At 29.8% G+C, this 8,135-nt stretch overlaps 1 long non-coding RNA gene across 1 annotated transcript; it reads right to left on the minus strand.

Moving 5' to 3' along the window:
* Window positions 1-1,237: 1,237 nt before the first annotated feature.
* Window positions 1,238-2,470, minus strand: LOC130713900 (uncharacterized). The gene is made up of 6 exons (XR_009011063.1): window positions 2,152-2,470; window positions 2,016-2,058; window positions 1,696-1,777; window positions 1,575-1,608; window positions 1,461-1,493; window positions 1,238-1,328 (listed from the first exon to the last, which is right to left on the minus strand). It is a non-coding gene; the product is annotated as an uncharacterized LOC130713900 (long non-coding RNA).
* Window positions 2,471-8,135: the final 5,665 nt, after the last annotated feature.

Raw genomic sequence — 8,135 nt, forward strand, 5'->3', positions numbered from 1 at the left:
AATAATTGTAGGAAAAATGGTTAGTGGAAGAGTGCGAACGTTAAGAGCCACACGCTTGAGGCAGACCTTCGCCCTTCATATATATTCACATATATTTAATCATTAAATATATAGTAAGATATATTTTACTCATAAAATTATTTAACTAACTAAAAATAAGAGTAAAAATATTAGGAATTCTAGACTATTAATTGTATTGATTCAGAAATAATTATTTTGAAACTATTTGGAAAAATTTAAGAATCCTGAAACTTTGTATTTTTCCAATAAAAAAAATACTAAAATTGTATTAGGTTATATTTTTTCTTGTTTTCCAATGAAGAAAAAAAGAGAGTATATTTTTTTCTTCAAACATCAAATTGAGTTAACCACTATCCTTATAATTAACCACAAACTAACTTTACCATTTAACCAAAAAACACTAATTAGCCACTTACAAAAAATGATATAGTTTACCGTTAACCTCTTAGGGTATGTTAAAATCTACCTTTCAATGATAAAGTTGTATCTTTGTCAATTCACTATGAATAACCTAATAAATATTTGAATATAAGGGTATGCATTGCAATGGTGGCTAGACAAACTAAGAAAGCTCAAACTTTATGATGCAATAACATGATGTTCATAGCATACCCTTAATTTTAAAAAAATAGCAAGTAACTCTTGGTAACATATCAAGATAGTTTAAGGGAAAAAAAAGTCATTTACGACACTATTGTTATCCTACTTCTTAGAATCGTCCTTTTTCTTTTTCCTCTTCCTTCTCTTCTTCCTCTTCATCCTCTTCAATAGGAGTTGTACCACCTGGCTTAGGTCTTTCCCTTTCCCACTCTTGTTACATTCAACAACAAATCAGCTTGTGTATTAAATGGCCACAAATAGAGAAGAAAAAAAGTTAGATTAGAGAGTTACGTGTAATTGTTGTAGTGGGAAGGTTTTATTGGAATTGATATCAAATTTAATGTTTAAACTGTCAACTTTTATTTTTTAGGAGTATTGTATAAATCCTAACTAATTAATCCAGTCCTATGGATTTCCTTAACCAATTTTAATTACTAATATGTACTGTAAGTCTGTAACCACTAACCACTAAATTTTTCAATAAACACAATAAGCACATGTAAATTAAAAAGAAGATTTTACCTTTGACCTTATAAGAGAGCTCTGCATTGAAACTTGTAAATATATGGCAATTCTTGAATAGGCATTGAATATAGGCCTTTTATTTGAATAGGCATTGAACTCACCAACTTGTAAGAGATGAACAAAGATGTTTGAGCTGGTATCTTTTTTTGTTCAAAGAAAATTAACCTCTCCACATAAAAGGCCTATATTCAGGAGACATCAGCACCCATTTAATAAAAAAACTTCAATAGCAAAAGAACTATTATCAAACGTTTGACAAATCAGTAGGTGGAACTGAAAAAGATCAAAGAAGGAAAATAAATGAGGACTCTTACCGGAGCGGAAGAGGACAATGAGGAACACGTCGTCTGATAACAAAAATAAAAAAGGAGAAATCAGTGTGCCAAAGTCAAAATGCAGAAAAAAGGTGCAAAATGAATGGTTCTTACCGGAGTAGAAGATGACATCTGAGAAGAACATAGCCTGAGAAAGAAATGTCAAGTTCAGAATAACCATGAAATTAGAATAACTGAAAATAGAAGGAAGAATGCAGAAAAAGAAAGTTCTTACCCGATGAAAGGTGAAAGTTTAGTGTAACGTTGCAGAGAAGAAGAAATGGTCGAGAGGACTTTATGCCTTCCTTTCACTTCTTCTAATAAAAATATTTATGAGTACAAAAAAAAAACATCAATCAGAATTTTGGAACACATCCCCTCACTTGAAAAACGTCAAAGGAAACATTCAGCTGCAGCGCTATACCAACTGAAAAAATAAAAATAAAAGAAAAAGGGAAACACCCAAACAAAAATAAACAAATTGAAAGAGGGGGAAAATGAGAGAAGTGATTGACTTAGAGGGAGAACAGGGGCATATATGAGAGGAAGAAGGACCTTAATAGGGGGTATGTTGTTCTTCCTTCTCAAAGCAGCTTCTCTGTAAGAGATAGTTAAAGAAATCATCGAGTTATGGAGATGAAGATGAAAGAAACATTTGCGAAATTGACGTCGAGAGTGTTGTCGATCTTACTGCAAAATGGAGAACGGCGCACAGGGGATCGACAACAGCCAAAACCCTTAACAATTGACTCAGATTCTGATTTTTAACGATTATTTCTAAGGAGGGCAAGGCTCCACATTTAATTTCTCCTCCAAGTGCCTCTCTCTTTTCCCTTTCAGTTTCCAGTAAAGTAACGGAGCGATTGAAAATACGAAAGGTTGTCGAATGTGATTGCGGATGAATAAACGGTTGAGATTGCATCTTTGGAAGATAATATTTAACCTTACCAAAATACCCATACTGGAAATTAAATTGTAGTGCAATGGGATATTGAATTACAAACTTACCCTCTAGGCTGCCAAAACTTTGCTTTTATATATAGTACTAGTACTTTGACTTATTCATTTTGATTTTTTGTATGCTCGTGTAAATATATTTCATGGATTAAGAGAACTAAATTTATTTTAGATATACGAAATCATAAATTTGTATGTTTTTTTTACTTAATGTTTCCTTTTATTTTTTTAGTTATTATTTTATTTTTATCTTTTGTACTTGTTTTCCTAAATGCATGATTGATAGTTTTTTATATTTATTGAATAGTTTAGTTTAAGGGGTTGAAGTAACATGTATGTACTAAAAATAGCCACGAAATGTTTTTCTTACAATTGAAATAATTACATTGAGAATAAAATTGTGAGTGTATGGTTGCACATTTCTTGTGAAAATATCTTCATATGACATTGTGAAAGACTTCTTTATAAACTATATTTGAAGTACTGTGAGAATTGTTGTCATCGCTATCGCAAATGAGGATTTTTGGTCCTTTATAGTGCGTGATTCTAGAGAATGCAACATATAATTGGTCATGTGAAAACACTTATTTTGGCAAATATAACCCCACTTTTTTAATGATTGTTCTTGACTTTTGTTTATTATCATGGAAAAAAAGAGTGCTATAGGAAATTGTCTCCTTTAAAATTTAAAATGAATTATCCTATTTAATGGAGTTAATGTTAATCTTGGTATTGACACTTTGGCTCACATTTGTTCCATGTATAATCATTGCCTCCAAAATATATGTCTTTTGTCCTCATTTGAGTATAATAATCAGACGTGTACCATTACACATTTCAACTGATTCGTTGATGTTTCTTAGAAGCATTACTGGAGCACCAATTTTTAGATTTAATTGCTGATTAGGAAACCCTGAAGAGTTTATTGTGTTTAAAAATTTTGGTGTGGTGTGTAGATATTATTTTAGATTTTGATCAGGCTTGAAGTGTCAATGACTGAATCAACTTTAAACCAAATAAGAAGCAAAAATAAAAGTAAGAAAACCGGCAAAAATAAGTATGGAGCAAAGGGGTATTTATACATGTAGCTTAAGCTTTGAAGAAGATTGGAGGTCTAAAAAACTGAAGAAGATTGAGTGTCTAAAAAACTGAAGAATATTGAAGTTCTCTTCAAAGGTTCTTAGGATCCCCTATGAATGAGAGCATTGATTTTTACAAAAAGGCAAAAGTATGGAGCACTGATTTTTAGTGAATGTGGGAATGCAAAAAGGCAAAGAGAGTGTTATAAAGTGGACGACTGTGATTGAATCAGGGAGAATAATTTGCATTTTTACCAAAATGATCATAGTCAAAATTTAAATATAGTGTAATGAACTGTTGAATCACTATTCTACCCTCAAGATGTCATATGTAACTTCATACGCTTTTCTTATGCTTGGAAATGAATGAAGCCCCTTTATGAAATTTAGAAATAATTTTAGATAATATTCACTTTTTTATACTCTATAATTCCTCAAAATCTATGTTATTTTGTTGCATCTATCAAAAAACAGTTTATGAATTAAAAGAATAAAATTCATCATAGATATAAGATATCATAAATTTGTTTTTTTACCGTGAAATAACGCAAAAAATCCTATTTGCAAACCATGAAAAATTAGGAACATTTAGTTATACATGAAAGCCACCTTGGAATCAAAGAGGAAATCATTAGGATATCAAAGAGAAAGTTATAGCAAATTTGGATATTTTAAGGTAGTACTTCACTATCAAACTCCTGCGTATATATGCCAAATGAGGAACATTTAGTTATACATGAAAGCCACCTTGGAATCAAAGAGGAAATCATTAGGATATCAAAGAGAAAGTTATAGCAAATTTGGATATTTTAAGGTAGTACTTCACTATCAAACTCCTGCGTATATATGTATATATGCCAAATGACTAAAAGTTTGTGCCTTAATCTAATGCATATACCTCACCATGGACTATGAGAAATGTATGTGTTAATAAATCATATAATTGTAGGAAAAATTGTTAGTGAATTTTTTTTTTGGAGTGATATTGTATTTAGCATTAAAACCACCATCTCTAACTTTTATGAATTAATATTAATATTAATTATTAACTAATTAATAATTCTCTAGATAAAAAATAATTAATTGTGTCATAAGAAATTCCATAACTCATATTAACTAAATTAGGATGAGCCGAATAATAATAAACAGATAGTGGGAAGGTTATTTTTTATATTTGGCATTTTAAAGAAAGATATGTATAATTTATTTGTTACAATAATATTTAATATTTATATAGTTGCGAGGAAAATGGATAGTGGAAAGGTTATTTTGTATATTTAATATTATTTTCACTGCCACCTTTAACTTTTATGGACTAATATTAGTGTTAATATTATATTATTTAATTAATAATTCTATAAATTCAAAGTTATTATACGTGTCCTATGTATTATATAACCGACGTTGACCTCATTATTTGGTGGGTAACTAATATTAAATATGGTTTTAAAAACAAAATTTTGTGAAGGTGAAAGGGGCTAGTCCAATATTTATTTTGTCATCCTCATATCAAATTTAACACTCTTTTGAAATCTAATTTAATGATAAAATTCCTACCTTTAATTGTTACATATTAATACTAATATCAATTGAAATATTCTATAAATAAAAAATAACATACATGTCCTATTGAGTTCTATAACTAATATTAACTTAATACACAATAAACCAAATATGTTATCCGGTCTATGAAATTTTGTCATAGGTATTCACTTTATAAAGATTAATATTAATATTAATTGTATATTCTCTAAAATTTAGAAAGTCTAAAATATCCTATGGAATACCATTACTAATATTTTTATTTTAGTGAGTAATTTTTTCATCCATATAAAATTTAATGTCAAAACATCAACCTGCATTTTCTTTTATATGAAAGGAAGACAGTTGTAGGGAAAAGTGTTAATGAAATGTTTTTTTCCGCATTGATATGAAATTTGATGTAACAACATCGAATAACGAAATTTATTACATGATGGATCCTTTAAAGAAAATCAGCATCTTAGAGAAGACAAAGAGTTGTATACAAATATTTTAACAGATGCAACACATTGTGGAGTGCAAAGGCTTCATTGGAATTTACTATATTAATTTATCTTTCAGACATACAAAAAGTGCAAGAAACTTATATGTTTTCAAAATAATACATTAGTAGAAGGAAACAATAGCGGCAAAGTCTGAAAGAAAAAATATTGAAACGAAATCAGTTAAATGTAAAAGGAGAACGAAGGCTTCATTGTATTACTTTAGAAGAAAAGAAAATTATTTAGTTGATTTAGTTAATAATAAAACAATGAAAAAAAGCAAGAAACTTACATTAATTGGACATTAAACTATCAAAGAAAGAGAAGCAACATCATGAAATTGAGCGTGAAAAACAATGAAACACGATTAGAGAATGATAAAGGAGATGACTTTAACTGTTTAATGTTACAATTGACAGTGAAGAAAACACATTTTTAATACAGAAATAAGTTAATAAAATATCATAATAATTTTAATAATTCATAAGAATAAAACATGCATCAATGACGAAAGTAAAATAAAATGGATAACTTTCACTGATTGAATTAGCGGCAACAACATGCAAATTACGAATAAACACTGAATTTTACCTCGGTGAAAGATTAGGAATGAGAAGAAAAAAGTTCGGCTGAAAAGAACATAGCCTGAAAACGAAATGTGAAGAAAAAATGATGGTGAAATCAAAATAAATAAACCAAAAGGGAGAAAAAAATGACCTCTTACCTGATGGACAAAGTTAGTTGAGAAGAACATCAAAGCCTAAGAATGAAAAGTGATGAAGAAGAAGTGGTTGATGAAGTAGAAAAGACGAAGAAGAAAATTTTCTAACCTGGTGGAAGATCTTCTTGTGGAGGGATCATGCTATTGGAGAATCCAGACAGAAGAAATTTCTTGCATAGAAATAGAGGTTATGGAGATCAAGATAGAAAAGATGAAAAGAATTTATAAGGAGAATGAAAAGACGTTTCATATATGAGAGAAAAGGAAGGGACTCTTGCACTTATTTTTGTAACCACAATAAAGAGTTACAAAAGTAACAAAGAAAACAACTATGAATGTGAACAGACGGAAGATGAGAGGTTGCAAAGGAATGGACGGCTGTGATTGCATCTTTAAAAAATAATTGCACTTTTACTAAAATGTCCATATTAAAAATTAGATTGTTGTGCATTTCATTATTAAATTACAAAGTTGCCCTCCAAGCTTCAAAAACTCTTCTTTTATATATAGTATAGATAGATAGATATAGATTTCTACATATATCATGGGCGAAGATTTGCAGGTATTGAAAATAAATTCAAAACGTAAGTAAGAAAGGCTGACCGTGAAAGAAATTGGTCAAAATTTGAATGTAATAATAAAGGCAATTATTCAAGGTGGTGCAATTATTCAAAACGTAAGTAATGATAAAGGCTGGCCGTGTAAGGAAATTATTCAAAATTTGAATGTAAACAAATTTGTTGAATGTAATAATTGCGCGGTGAATTTATTTGAAGGTCAATTGCATGATTTATTAACATTTATATGTATTGATTAATTTATTTATTGAAGTGAACCCATCAAAAGTAGCCATGTGGAAATTAATTTCGACCAATGTGAACCAATCAAAATTAGCCATGTGGAAATTCAATGAAACCAACCAATAGAATGCTAACATTTGGAAATTATAAAGCAATATGACCCACTTTGGTGGATGAGCTTTATATATTACTAGTACGATAACCCGTGTGTTGCACGGCATTTTATGTTGGAACTTTTTAATAAATAATTTAGTTTTCATATATATGTAATTTTTAAATTATACAAAAGTCAATCGTGTAATAATATATGAAGAGAAAAATAGAATAAATAAATGAAATTGTGTTGTATACAATAAACATTTTGAAAAACTTCCTTAAACACACATTTACAGTACTTGCTGTTGTTTGCCCGACTCAATACAAAGTTTAATTTCTTGAGTTTACTCTAGAGAGAGCTACATATACTTGACCATGAGTGCAGACGCGCCTCAGAAGGAAGAGCATAACCTGATATAGTGTTTGTCCTTGACTTTTGTTTATGATCATCACAAAGCATACTGTAATTGAAAATTGTCTTCTTCTGAATTTAATTGAAAATTTGGAATCATAAGGATGATTGGAGTACAATTAACCTGGTTCCATCGCATAAACCTGATGTTTGGTCTATATTTCTCAAAAGCATGATTGGAGTACCAACTTTCAATAATAGTTTGTGGTTTGGGATTCCTGAACTTTTAGTGTTGTTCAAAAATTCTGCGGTAAACCACTCACCTCGAATTTCAGAACTATCATCAAATCGCAAGGCAGAGTCGAAGCTCAGATATTCATGTTCAGGTGCAGCTATCATGCCAAACATGTAAGTCCTTATCATTTCAACAGCTTCTAGTGTATGGGCCAATATTGCTCTATCTTGAAAAAATTTCAGGTCTTTTAATTATTAAATTAGAAAAAGGTATACTATTGTTTTTAAGAAGCACATGGTCGGGTAGACCCAATGAACTCGTCCGATCCAATGAAAAAATGCGCGTTAGATTGGACAAACGGGTCAATTGGATGAATTTTATTACAATCCAATCATTTTTAAAATCGAATAT

Source organism: Lotus japonicus, chromosome 4 (genome assembly GCF_012489685.1).
Source record: "Lotus japonicus ecotype B-129 chromosome 4, LjGifu_v1.2".
NCBI classification, from domain to species: Eukaryota; Viridiplantae; Streptophyta; class Magnoliopsida; order Fabales; family Fabaceae; genus Lotus; species Lotus japonicus.